Genomic DNA, 13,406 nt, shown 5'->3' on the forward strand with positions numbered 1-13,406 from the left:
ACAAACATAAGTCCAGCAAGGGCAAGTATTCTGGGAGCTTTTCTCCTTTCTTTCCTTTCTTTCCCAGTTCTACATTTCTTCTTTTCTTTTTGAGATAGTCCCTTGCCATGCCGCCCAAGCTAGTCTTGATTTCCTAGACTCAAAAGCTCTACCACCCCAGCTTCCCAAGTAGGTACAGGTGTGTGTGGCCACGCCCAGCCAGTGGTAAATCTTCCCACTCATGCTGAATCAGCGGTGATGCTGCGGGCTACCGGAGACAGGTGGAGGAGCCTCTTTACTGGGTTTTGTTGGATTAACTGGTGCTGGAAGGAGGAGTTTAAGGGAAACAGGTGGGCCCCACACACAGTTGTTCAAAGTATGAGGAGAGGGAACTGTAAAGGGTTGGCTTGGCCTCCAACAGGAGAAATCCAAGCAAAGATGGAAACCAGGAGAAAGAGAGTAGGTCACCCAGTGGTGACAGATATCCAGACCTCAGGAGAGACTAAAGTCAAGCATTCCTCTTAGAAGGAAAGAGAGGCTTAGAAGAGAAAGGCCCGGGATGAAAGAAAGTAAGAGAGAGACGTACTTTAGAGCCTAGCTGTTCTCTTCCTTGTATGGTGTGTTCTACTCATCTATGAAGCAGGGGTCAAAGGAGCTAAAAGCATAGTGGGGAGGATTAAAGTGAAAAGTTATGTGTCATTTCATATCATGAAGCAGACTCTCTATGAGTTATAGGTACTATTCTATGGTTTATAACGTAAATGTGATAATAGAACCATAGTAAGTCATGCTTATATAGATTGGTGATGATATATTGCAAAATATTACCATTATGTTAGAATCAATATTCACATTTTATGTATAATAATCTCAATTCTAATATAACATTACATATCTTAATATACTTTATTAATTCTTTGAGAATTTCATACATATGATATTTTTTATGAGTATGTTCACCCCTACTCTTCCAAGGTTCACCCTCAATGTCTCTAACTCCTCACATTTCATTTCCTTTATCTTAAAAAAAAATAACCGACCAAATACAATTGGTACCTCTCATACACTCATGGGTATGAAGTCATCCACTTGAGCATGGTCTCCTACTAGAGGTCATATCCTTAAAGAAAACTGACTCTTTTCCTACCAAAAGCCGTCAACTGTCAAGAGCTCCTCTTGGGGTAGGAACTCACATGCCTCTCCTGTTCATGCTGGTTTGGTTTTGCATAGAGATCTATAGCCACTCTGAGTTCATGAATGGGTGGACCCACTGTATCCAGTGGACATTACTATCTGTAATATGGTATTGGTACATACCTTAGGCTTCCACCCAAGGGCCAGAGCTGAGTAAAGGTGCTTAGTAGAAGCCCAACTACCAAAGTTCCTTATTGAATAAGGTAACTCAAACCCAGAAAAAGAAATGGCACATCCTCACACTTGTCTGTGGATCCCAGCTCCAGATCTTCAGATCCCTGAATAAAGTCATGGGTTGGAAGGGGAAATATTATCATTAGACTACTTCCTGGTGATTAGGGACCTCGAGTTCCTTGGGGCAAGTTTGATCTTCACCATCAGGATATCTAATTTTTTTCTTCTTTGCACATGACTACTCAACAAACCACGACCAACAATAATCAACCATCAACTCACCAACAACCCACTTATTGGGGCTATAACATGTGTGTGTGTGTGTGTGTGTGTGTGTGTGTGTGTGTGTGTGTGTGTGTGTGTGTGTTGAGTTTCAGACCTGGGTCAAGGAGCGAAGGTGCATATTTATCATACCAAAGTAGACCTGGGCTCCAGGATCTCCCAATATCCCTCACTTCCTAGCTGTTATGGGGAATGGCTAGTATACTTGCCCTCTATACTAATCCATCCAGCCTTGGTCTGGGCTTCCTCTCACTCAGCAGCTCTCTACTATATAATCCAGACATCTTGGTTCTCTCTCTTTTCTCTCTGTGTGCACACTTTCTCTCTCCCTCTTCCTCTTCTCTATCTCTCTGTCCTCTTCTGTCTCTCTCTCTACACGGTGACTTCACTAACAGCCTTCTGTGCGGCCATTGAACTTGCCTGAGGGCTTCCCCCAATAGACCTGCTTTTATACTTTAATTTGGCTTGAATTAGCTGACTTTTGTTGGCTGAGATAACCTATCACCGCTCTTTGAAAAATCCCCAGAATTCCAAAGGTCACACAATCACAGAAACTATCTGCAGCTGGCAAAATCGCGCCCCTGTTAGATCACAAAGCAAATCATAGTCAGCCGCTGTGAACAATTCGAAGCAAGCAAACCCATATCCCACAGCTGGGATTAAAATAAAAACATATTCTTATCATATTTCTGTTTTTTAAAGGAACCAAAAATTCAAAACTGTCACTACTGAAGCTATTGCTTCTTCCCTTGGTTGCCTCTAAGAGTTCGGAGGTAAATTATCATTGCTGAAGACATCATGTGCTTTGGACACATGACTCAGAGGATCCAAGCTAGTTCTGGCCTGAAAGCCTCCTCCTTGAAGACTAGCTTTCACAGTGCCAGAAGTTGCCAGGTCAGCTTCTAAGGAAGGGAAGGAACCAACAGGCCTATCTAGCTATGATGCCTAGGAAATATATCGATGACTATCACAGCACAATGATAAGGTGCAATAGAGACTTGTATCCCTCTGTGTTCAACAACCAATTTCTAATTAGACTTAATACCTCCTCAACAAGAGAAAAATCATGCCTGATGCTGGAAGCCTAACCAACTCCAGGACTAGTGATGTTATCTTGGAATCTTGGAAGGGATCCCATAGCTAACACTTTACGGCTAACCCAGCTAATTCCTAACTATATTCTAAAAATCTATCCTTATACCCATAAAGAAATATGACATCTCAACCCTCATCAAAGAGATGTCTTCCCTATAGATAGAGACCATTACAGCAAACCACTACCCATCAAAACGCAGAGAACAAGTGACCATGTGATACCCAGCCACAAACGATCACATCTACAACACAACGTCTGCACCCAAGGCTTGGGAACTGTGGAGGAGGGAGTGTGGAAAACTGCAAAGCCAGAGGATCTGGAAGTTTGCTATGAGATTTTTATCTCCTAGAAATGTCAGAGAAACCATATACATGAAGTCTCAATATGGTGGCCCAAACAAGACTTGAACAAAGACGACAACAGTAGACACACTAACATGGGAGGAAGGAATCCATGGGGCCTCAACCTTATATGCACATAAAATTATAGGCAAGTAAGGAGTGCTGATAGGGGGAAGGATAGTCTTCCCTAGAGAAGAACCCAAACTGGATAGCCAAGACTGTCAGCCCCCAAAGGAACTTTACACAGACAGACAGACAGACAGACAGACAGACAGAGTTTAATCATATATTCCTGCATAATGAAAAATGGAGGCCATGAATTTGAGAGAAAGCATCACAGAGTATGTGGGAAGGAAAAAAAGAGATGGTAGAAATTGATGTAATTATAAATTAGTTTAAAATATTTAAAATATTGATTTTTATTAATTTTTGAGTTTCATACAATGTACTCCTGTCGTATCTATACCCCTACCCCAGCTCTTCCAAGATTCTCCCCCAACCTCCCTATGCACACAAACTCTTATTCTCTTTTTCTTTAAATCCACCGAATCCAGTTTGTGTTCGCTAACTGCTTCCGGTGTGTGCCCTGACCTGGAGAGTGCTTAACATGCCAAGTATCACATCATTGAAGAAAACTGACTTTTCCTCTCCCAGCAGTTATCAGATGCTAATGACGGGTGAGAGTTACCCACCTCCTCTTCCAAGTGGGAATTTTGTCGTGCTTGAACATGTATGTACAGGTCTTGGTCAAGCTCTCAGAGCTGCTGTGGATTCGTATTGCATTTGCCCTGCTGTGTCTGTAAGCTACTGCTTTCTTGAACTCCTTCACCACCTTCACCTCTTACAGTCCTTCCACCTCTTCTTCCACAGATATCCCTGAACCTCAAGGGGAGGGGTATGACACAGATGTCCTTTAAGGGTGAGCCCGCTCACATCTTTTATCCTCTGCTTGCTGACCAGTCGTGAGCCTCTGTTTATTCCCGCTTCCTGCAAAGCAAAGTGTCTCTGGTGAGGGTAACACCATGTGTTGACTTCTCTTTGGACGGTTACCTCCGGTACCTTCCATTTACCCCCAATTTCATCTTTCTTAAAAAGATGGCATTCCATTGTGCGATTGTACCATTACTTAATTGTCCATACATGTGTACATACGTGTGGAAGCCATAAGACAACATGAGGTGTCATTTTCAGGAACACCTCCTTTGGGACAGATTCTCTCAGTGACCTGGAGTTCATCAATTAGTCTAGACTGACTGAGCAGCCGACCCCAAGGATCCTTCAGGCTATGGGGTTACGGGACACATTATCACATCCGGTTTTGTTTGTTTGTTTGTTTTTATTTTTTGGTTTTTTTGGTGGGTTTGGAGGGTGTCCTGGTCAGGGTTTCCACTCCTGCACAAACATCATGACCAAGAAACAAGTTGGGGAGAAAAGGATTTTTTCAGGTTACAGTTCCACACTGCTGTTCATCACCAAACGAAGAAGTCAGGACTGGAACTCAAGCAGATCAGGAGCTGATGCAGAGGCCATGGAGGGATGTTACTTACTGGCTTGCTTCCCCTGGCTTGCTGAGCTTGCTTTCTTATAGAACCCAAGACTACCAGCCCAGGGATGGCACCACCCACAAAGGGTCCTGCCCTCTTGATCACTAATTGAGAAAATGCCTTACAGCTGGGTCTCATGGAGGCATTTCCTCAAGGGAGGCTCCTTTCTCTGTGATAACTCCAGCTGTGTCAAGTTGACACCAAACCAGCCAGTAAAGAGGGCTAAACCCAGATTCCCCTGCTTGCAAGGCAAGTCCTTGACACACTGAGGCATTCCCCAGCCTCATACTTTCTTTCTATTAACCCAGCAGCCTACCTCTTCTCACAGCTCAAATGCCCCAACATGGCAAAATGGATGGACGGGTTTGGCAAGTGCAGTGCATTCTGTCTTCAATCTTCCCTCTTTGGAAGACAACTTGTCCAGAATAAAAGGCTCTGAAACCTTATGTATGCATTTATAACCTTATCAAACTCAGATAAGATGTAGCAGAGCGAGAATTTGGGCTAAGTTCTTACTGATTACACAGATCTCGATGGTTTTAATCTTTGCTATCCTTTCTATTATATTGCTGACATAATGTCACGCTTGATATAAAAAACAAAGAACCGAGTTGTATGGTACAAATCAGGCTACAGGAGAAGCAAGGAAGGGAGTGGTCCCTGAAAGGCTGAGTTCGGAGTGATTACACAGGCGTGTGTCTTCCCACTTTGCAGGGTTCAGTTCCAGTCAAGCTCCTTGTGTAAATCCCAGGAACCAGACCAGCTGGAACTGCTGCTTATTGCTTTCTAGGCCACAGTATCAGATGCATTTGTTGCGAGCAGAAACAAACCTTGTGGCATTTATCTGGGCCCCAGAATGTAGCAAGTATCTCATCAATGTGGCTCTTGTTTGTCTTTGGCATCTGTTGGTGTTGGATTCTTCTGGGACTTAACCCATAAGACATTCCAAGGCAGGAAGTATCTTTTCAAGGACTCAAAGTGGGAGATTATGCAAAGGTCGTGTCAATCATATTAACTCTTCAAGTCCTAAAAAGGCATTGGTCTTACGTGTTCTGTTATATGGGTTCTGACAACGTTATGCATTCATACAATCACTGAGCAAAACAGGACAGAGACCATCCTCATGAACCCAGAATCACACTGTGTAATTTTTGTATCATGCATCTAGCTTGCCCCACCAAAAAACTCAGCACAATGGAGATTTATTGACATTACAGCATTTGTCAGTAATCTGATTTCTTTTTCATTTCCAAGTAGTAAGGGCATAAGGCAATGTATTGATTTATTCTCCCCTTGATATTAATTTAGGCCATTTCCAATTTGGGGTTATTATGAATAAAGACACTGAGCGTTTTTATATGAGTGTCTCAGTGTGAACATGCATTCTTGTTCTTGGGTAAATATCTAGAATGGGAACTACTGGGTCAGAGGGCAGCTGTATATTTATTGCCATGAAACACTGCCAAACAATTCTCCAAAGGGTTGAGCTATTTTATATTTCTACCATCAGCATTGCTTCTAAGCTCCCAAAGGAGACATTTTCACAAAGCCAATGATGATATCTTAGTAAAGAATATTTACCATGGTGTCTAGGGTGGGAAAGATTTCTGTGGGAATCAACAAAACCGAGTTAAAAGCAGCAAAGGCAAGAGAGTGGATTGGCATTCACCAAATACAGTTTAAGAGGAAGCCAGACCAAGGGTACCACGTGGGCTGAGGGCTCCATAGCTACCAGTCGAGGCCTATGACGTTTCCACATGCCAAGCCCTCTATCCAGGTTCCAAGAAATCTGGGTAACTTATTGTTTTTGCTCAAGTTGTACTTCATTGAAATTCTTTTTGGAGTGTCCCTTTTGGTCACAAGTTCCCTTTCTTGTCCAGAAGCCAAAACAGTGGAGCTCAGTACAGCCTTTCAATCCCTGTTGTAAACTTAACCTTGGGTTCCTACTATTAAAGCTGGCCGAACTGATCAGCTCAGGGAGTTTTGTCTGGCTGCAAAAGCTGAGAACAAGTTATTGTTTATCCTTCGGACTCTTCCCATAGACTACTCTTCACTAGGTTTCTTGGTTTATTTGTGTGTGGGCTATTGTGTTCTGTGGAGGGCAGGGCCTTTGGCACCGCTGTAAGATTATGTCATTTGAAACACAACTTTATTCTCTAAAGCCTTTACAAAAGGTGATCATGACAGAGGCCAGAAAGAGTGGGGAGTATTTCATCAATCTTAGCTCTCTTCAGTCATAGCTGATCCTGGTTTTTCTACTGTTTCACTCAATCCTGCTGGGAGTAGATTTGCTAATGCAGATAGCCAGCGTCCTTACTCCGACCATATAATCTGCTCAAGTCCACATGTTAAACATTCTTAGCGTAACACTCATAGCCCCAAACAGTATGTGTCTTCTGATGCTGTAGAAAGAAAGCATTCCTGTTTTCTAGCTTGCTCTCAAATGTTCATCCCTGAACCACCCCAGAGCCTGAAGGAGCCAGTTCTGTGGTCAAGTTTCAGTCAGACATGTTTAAATTACAAGAGGCGAGTTCCTCAGACATGAGACGGCAGAGATGGGGACAAGGATATCAGGTAAAAGAAAATGACAGGTGTCTCTCCTGGAACATGTGTACTGGTTTTCAGTGTGCCTGGAATGTTCCTGGGTGGCATTCACCATCTCTCATCAGCACAGGGCCCTGGGTGTACTTGTCCTCAGCTTTCAGGTGAGGTCACTGTGTCACAATTGCTTCTCTCAAACAAAATCCACGTCCTACCTAAGTATTGTTTAGCTCGTCCATTTCTGAGCACATACTCATGTGTGTGTTTGTGCACGCTTGGTATCTTAATGCCTGGATTCTAAACTCCGTAAGTCCAAGACAGTAACTGTGTTGCTCATTACATATAGGTTTTAAGAAGTATCTGCAAAATGATCTCAGGGCTTCTGCTGACTCCACTAATGTCCCCCCCTCCCTTTTTTTTTTTTGGTTCTTTTTTTTCGGAGCTGGGGACCGAACCCAGGGCCTTGTGCTTCCTAGGCAAGCGCTCTACCACTGAGCTAAATGCCCAACCCCTGTTCCTTTTTAGTTAACAACCAATAAATGAATATCTGGCTGAGTATTAGGCTCAACTGTTTAAAAATCTCCATTAAGAGACGATCCATGGCTCATCAGAACCATTAGGCTACAATGAAATCTTTGCTAAGGTTTCTGGGACAGAGGCAAACATTTTTTTTTCACAGCCTGAAATAATTGCAAATGGTGTTTCTGCAGTCAGTCTGCTCACTCCCAGGTAGAAACTGAGGCTGAAACTAAACAGAAGAAGCCAGGGTTGGGAGACAAAGAAAATCCACAGCCTAGCAATATATTCTGAACCCCGGATGCTAAATTTCACACTCTCCTGTGTTTCCTATAGACTTAGAAATTCAATGACTACTTGTGTCTTTATCTCCCAGAGAGACTTGGTACATTACAATTAAAATATTAATTAAAGCAGTCCATAATAATGCATTCATCCTTGAGAGTATCCCCATGCTCTTTCTGGAGAACAAGAAAACGCCAAAGCACAGTAATTTCCTGGGTAATTCACCTCAGGTAATATGCGATTGGCTGCTGGGAAACTAGAGGAGCTGGATAAATGGCTCAATGGTCAATGGCAGTGCTGCTCTTGGAGAGGACCCAGGTTTGGTTCCTGACATCCACATGGCGGCTCACTACCATCTGCAACTCCAGTTCCAAGAGATCTAATGACTTTTTAAATTTTTTTCAATGTGGACTTCAGGCGCACGCATGGTACATGTACATGGAGTCAGAACACTCATAAATACAACCAGAACCATTAGACTTCCAAGTTGATTGCTACGGCTTGCTGCACATCTGTGGTGGTTTGAATATGCTTGGCCCAGGGAGTGGCACTGTTAGGAGGTGTGGCCTCGGTGGAGCAGGTGTATCTCTGTGGGCGTGGACCCACCTCCTAGCTGCCTGGAAGTCAGTCTTCTGCTAGCAGCCTTCAGATGAAGATGTAGAGCTCTCAGCTCTGCCTGCACCAGGCCTGCCTGGATGCTGCCATACTTCCTGCCTTGCTGATAATGGAGTGACCTGTGAGCCTGTAAGTCAGCCCCAATTAAATGTTCTTCTCATAAGAGTTGCCTTGGTCATGGCATCTGTTCACAGCAGTAAAACCCTAACTAAGACATCAACTTGTCTGTGCTTCACCTGACTCTGTTCTTCAAGTTATGGGAGTAGACACTTCCTCTCATCCGTAGGACAGATAGAGTTATACTACTGTGATATCTGTCATACCTTATCAGCTATCAGTTTTTCCAGAATTTGCCCTTAGGTTTTTTTTTTTCAATGTTGAGTTCTGGACTTATGGGTCTAATGCAGAATTGTGTTAGCTTACTTTTCATTATCATACTAAATACCCGAGTCAGGCTGATATTTTTAAAGGCTGGTTTAGTTCACAGAATCTTGGAGCACTGTGTCAAATTCAGCGTGGCTCTGTGAAGGCCATTGGCAGCACTGTGGGCATGAGAGGAAGAAAGCACACAGCCAGTCAGGAGGCTAGAGAGTTGTTTGAGGGGTCCGACTCTCTTAAAACAACTTCGTCTCTAGGCAACTCAGCATCCCATAATGCAACCTCACTGACCTAAGGACCTTCCACTAGGATCTACCAGTAGTTGATAGGATCACAAACAGTGATAATAACTTAGAAATGTCCATGCAACTGGTTCTTGTAAGAATTTAAACAAGTTATCAGGTTGCGACGATTCTTCTTAGCAACCACATCTTTCAAAACAGGAAAGAAACTTGACAATACATGAAATTTCTCTAATACATGAAATTCCATGAGTCATGATGACAGTCTCACGTCATGTAGGTATAAAGATGGAGAAACACACTCAACAAAAATTTTTAAAAATTTCCACATGATCATTTTTTTTACATATTCCTGGAAAAATCATATTAATAGAATCAAAGTTTCTAAAGTATTCAGAAAAAAACAAAAACAAAAAAAAACAAAAAACCTAAAAACCTAAACATTTACTAAGCAAGCCACTTCTCTGTCAGTCTCTAGATTATAGAAAATGAAATATTAAATAAGGGCTAAGAAAGTGTCTAACTGTAGATGTTGGTCTTTAAAACAGAGGCCTTGCTGAGAGAATTCTTGATTACAGTTCAGTATGTATGACCATATCAATAGAACCTAAACCCAGCCTGTCTATCCTGAAGACATTTGTAGTAGGCCATAGCAGCTTGAAAGAGTTGGACGAAGAGGAAAGGAAAGCCAAGGTATTGATGTTAATCATCCGTTCATTTATTCCAGAAACATATGGTGTAGGATGATGTCATTATGCAGGTGAAGGCAGGTACAAGATAGAACGAGGCCTGTCATTGGACGAGAAGGAAGGATGGGCGGGAGAAAAGTTTTAGGAGGAAGAGACTGGAGAGGAAAGGAGAAGCAGCCCAGAGATCATGGAGGTGGATGTTAAGACTCCGTTTTGCACATTTACAGGTTGTGATGAATATTATTAAGGGATGGATGTGTACAAGGCTTTGTATGTCTAGGTGGGCAATTATATATTATCAGTAGGATCAGAGGTTATTGTGTTGTGTGTTCTTTCATGTGGCAATTTAATTAAATTCAAGAGAGTGTGTGGTAGCTGGAGACACTGGGTCACCACGGAATTGAGATGTATATTTCTGGCATGGTGGCAACCTGCCTTGGGAACTAGATTGTTGCCAGGCTCAGAGAGTAGCCATTGGCAGTGTGATATGGGATGGAGCAAAGCAGGTGAGACACTTTACTGACTGAGATGAAGACATCCAACAGATGTCCTGGGGCACCACAGTGCTGGATCTAGTGAGAGGTAAAAGAAACCTTTTATTATAATTTTACAGCACAATACTGTCTTAGTTAGGGTTTTACTGCTGTGAGCAGACACCATGACCAAAGCAACTCTTATAAGGACAACACTTAATTGCACTGGCTTGAATGTTGAGACGTTCACTCCATTATCATCAAGGTGGGAGCATAGCAGAATCCAGGCAGGCATGGTGCAGGAGGAGCTGAGAGTTCTACATCTTCATCTGAAGGCTGAAGGCTAGGGGGACACTGACTTCCAGGCAGCTAGGATGAGGGTCTTAAAGCCCATCCCCACAGTGACACACCTACTCCAAGGGACCACACCTACTCCCACAAGGCCACACCTCCAAATGGGCCATTTCCTGGGCCAAGCATATTCAAACCAGTACACGTAGGTACAGACTTAGCATAAGGTCCTACTACGGATCCTAAGAATAAGCTATAGCTGAAAGAGATCAATCTCCCCTTTCACAGTGCGTGTTTTTCTAGAAGACGCATCATACATATATGAAAAAGAATGTCTAGAGATAGAGCAAGACAACAGACAGGCAGTACTTGAAGCTATTTTTTTCATGGAAGGTGGCTATGGATACTGGGCTATCGGAAGAGAAACCTGATAGGGGCGAGAAAATGAGGCAGTTTCGCGTTTGTGAGGACAAGTACAAAGCCTCTGAGGGTGGAGGGTGTCTGCTTCGGAAGCAGAGTGGAAACCTGTGCAGCAGGAACCAGACAGAAGCACAGTGGTAAGAGGAATTTCCCAGGGTGCTAGACCTGCAGCTTTCTTGGATGGGTGTGGCCTCAGACTCTGGTGTGTGGATCTGCCTTTGAAAGGTCATGGGGGTGGGACAGTGGTGGGGGAGTGGGGGGGTAGGGGAGGGGAAAGTGGGGGTTAGGGGGAAGGGGAGTGGGAGGTGGGAGGGTGGGGCGTGTGTGTGCAATGCGGAGCTCCACCGAAGTGTAGCAGCTGATCTGAAACGCATCCTCTCTGCTTAGAAGCATTAGGCGTTCCCTGGGGGAGGAAAATAAAGTATCTTTGGTTCTCAGCAAACTTTTCCTTACTTTCAATCAGTCCCTCCGGTCCCTTCCTTTTCTCTTGGTGTACCTCTAACTGCCTGTGGTGACGTGTACTCTGTTCCCACTCTGTGCTGGGTTTTTCTCAACGAGACACACACCTAGGCATATCTAGGAAGAGGACATCTTAGTTGAGAAAATGCCCCCTCGAAATTGGACTGTAGGAAGGTCGGTAGGGCATTCTCAGTGTTCGATGGGGAAAGTCCCATGAACAGTGGGCAGTGCCACCTCTGGCCAGGTGGTTCTGTATGGTGTAAGAAAGCAGACTGAGCAGGTCATGAGGAGCAAGTCAGTAAACCACACTCCCCCATGTTATCAGTTCCTGCTAAGGCTTCCCTTCGTGGTACATTGTAAGCTCTAAGTGAAATCCCCTCCTCCTGTCCACTCCACCCCTACCCCGGCCGCCACAAACTGCTCTTGGTCATGGTGTTTTATCACAGCAGTAGAAACCCTAACTATGACACACTCAGCCTGCTTCATGGGAAGGTCTGGTATTGCAAGGACTAGAAAACTTTTTCTTTCTCATTTCTAACAAGTACATGAAAACATTAAATTGTATATAGTTGTCAGTGTTCTGAATCATGTGGGGTGATCAAGAGGGTCACTCAAGGATAAGTTAAGGCCTTACTGGCCCCAGAGAGGGAAGGGAGCCCTGTCTGGACTGAATGCCAAATAGCCACCTGAAAGCATATTTACTGATTGTTACACCAAAGTTGTGTTTTGGGAAAACAAGTACCAAAGCCCCCAATCCAGTCTGTGTTTCCTGAAGGAAAACCTCAGGGCCCTACAATATTAGTTCTCATTGTGCACTGTTTGCAGTACTCAGTAATGCAAACATGTTCCATGTTTGCCAGGCAGGACCCTCCTGCGACCGAAGTCTTGCAAAGGCCACAAAGCGCTTCAGAAAAACAACTTCATAGATAACAAAAATAAACCATCACTGTTTTCTACAATAATGTCTTCAAGGCCAAAGTACTTCTAGAACACAGCCATTCGTCCTGATGTTTTCCTTAGAAATAATGACTCTACTAAAACTCTATTACATATATTAACGAGGTGCAACATGATGTTTTTATACATGTATATGTTACATAACGTTTAAATTGGGTTAACCATATTCATCTCATGAGACATTAATCATTTCTTTATGGGAAATCAAAATTCTTTCTTCTTGCTTTTTGACATATAGAGAGTATTGCCATGATCCGTAGTATCCTATTGTTCTAAAAACATAACAAATTATTACGTTTTAATTTATTGTGTATGCATGTGTATCTGCATGGGTTTGTGCATGTCAGAGCATTACTCGTGGGAGTTGGTTCTCCCCTTGTGCCACATGGGCCCTGAGGAATGGAACTCAGATTGCCAGGCTCCGTGCGTGGTGGGTGCCTTTATCCAAAGAGCCACCTAACCAATCCACAACAAAGCTTTGTGCTCCTACACAACTGGGACTCTACCCATTAACCTGCCCTTCCCAGCTTCTGTGTCTCCCCCCAGACAACCACCATTTGAATTCTCTCTCAAGTTTAGGAGATTGTCGTAGCTTGGGTTTCCACTGCTGTGAAGAGACACCATGACTAAGGCAACTCTTGCAAAGGATAACATTTCACTGGGGCTGGCGGATACTTTCAGAGGTTTAGTTCATTACCATCTTGACAGTTGAGTAGGGCAATGTGCAGGCAGACGTGGTGCTGGAGGAGCCGAGACATCTACATCTTGATCTACAGGCATCAAGGAGGAGGCTGGATTCTATACCAATTGGGGCTTGAGCATAGGAGACCTCAAAGCCCTCCCACCTAGTGACACACTCCCTCCAAAATGCCACACCTCCTAATTGTGCCAAGCATTCAGACGTATTCAAACCATCAGAGAGATCATACA

This window comes from Rattus norvegicus, chromosome 14, assembly GCF_036323735.1.
Source record: "Rattus norvegicus strain BN/NHsdMcwi chromosome 14, GRCr8, whole genome shotgun sequence".
NCBI classification, from domain to species: domain Eukaryota; kingdom Metazoa; phylum Chordata; class Mammalia; order Rodentia; family Muridae; genus Rattus; species Rattus norvegicus.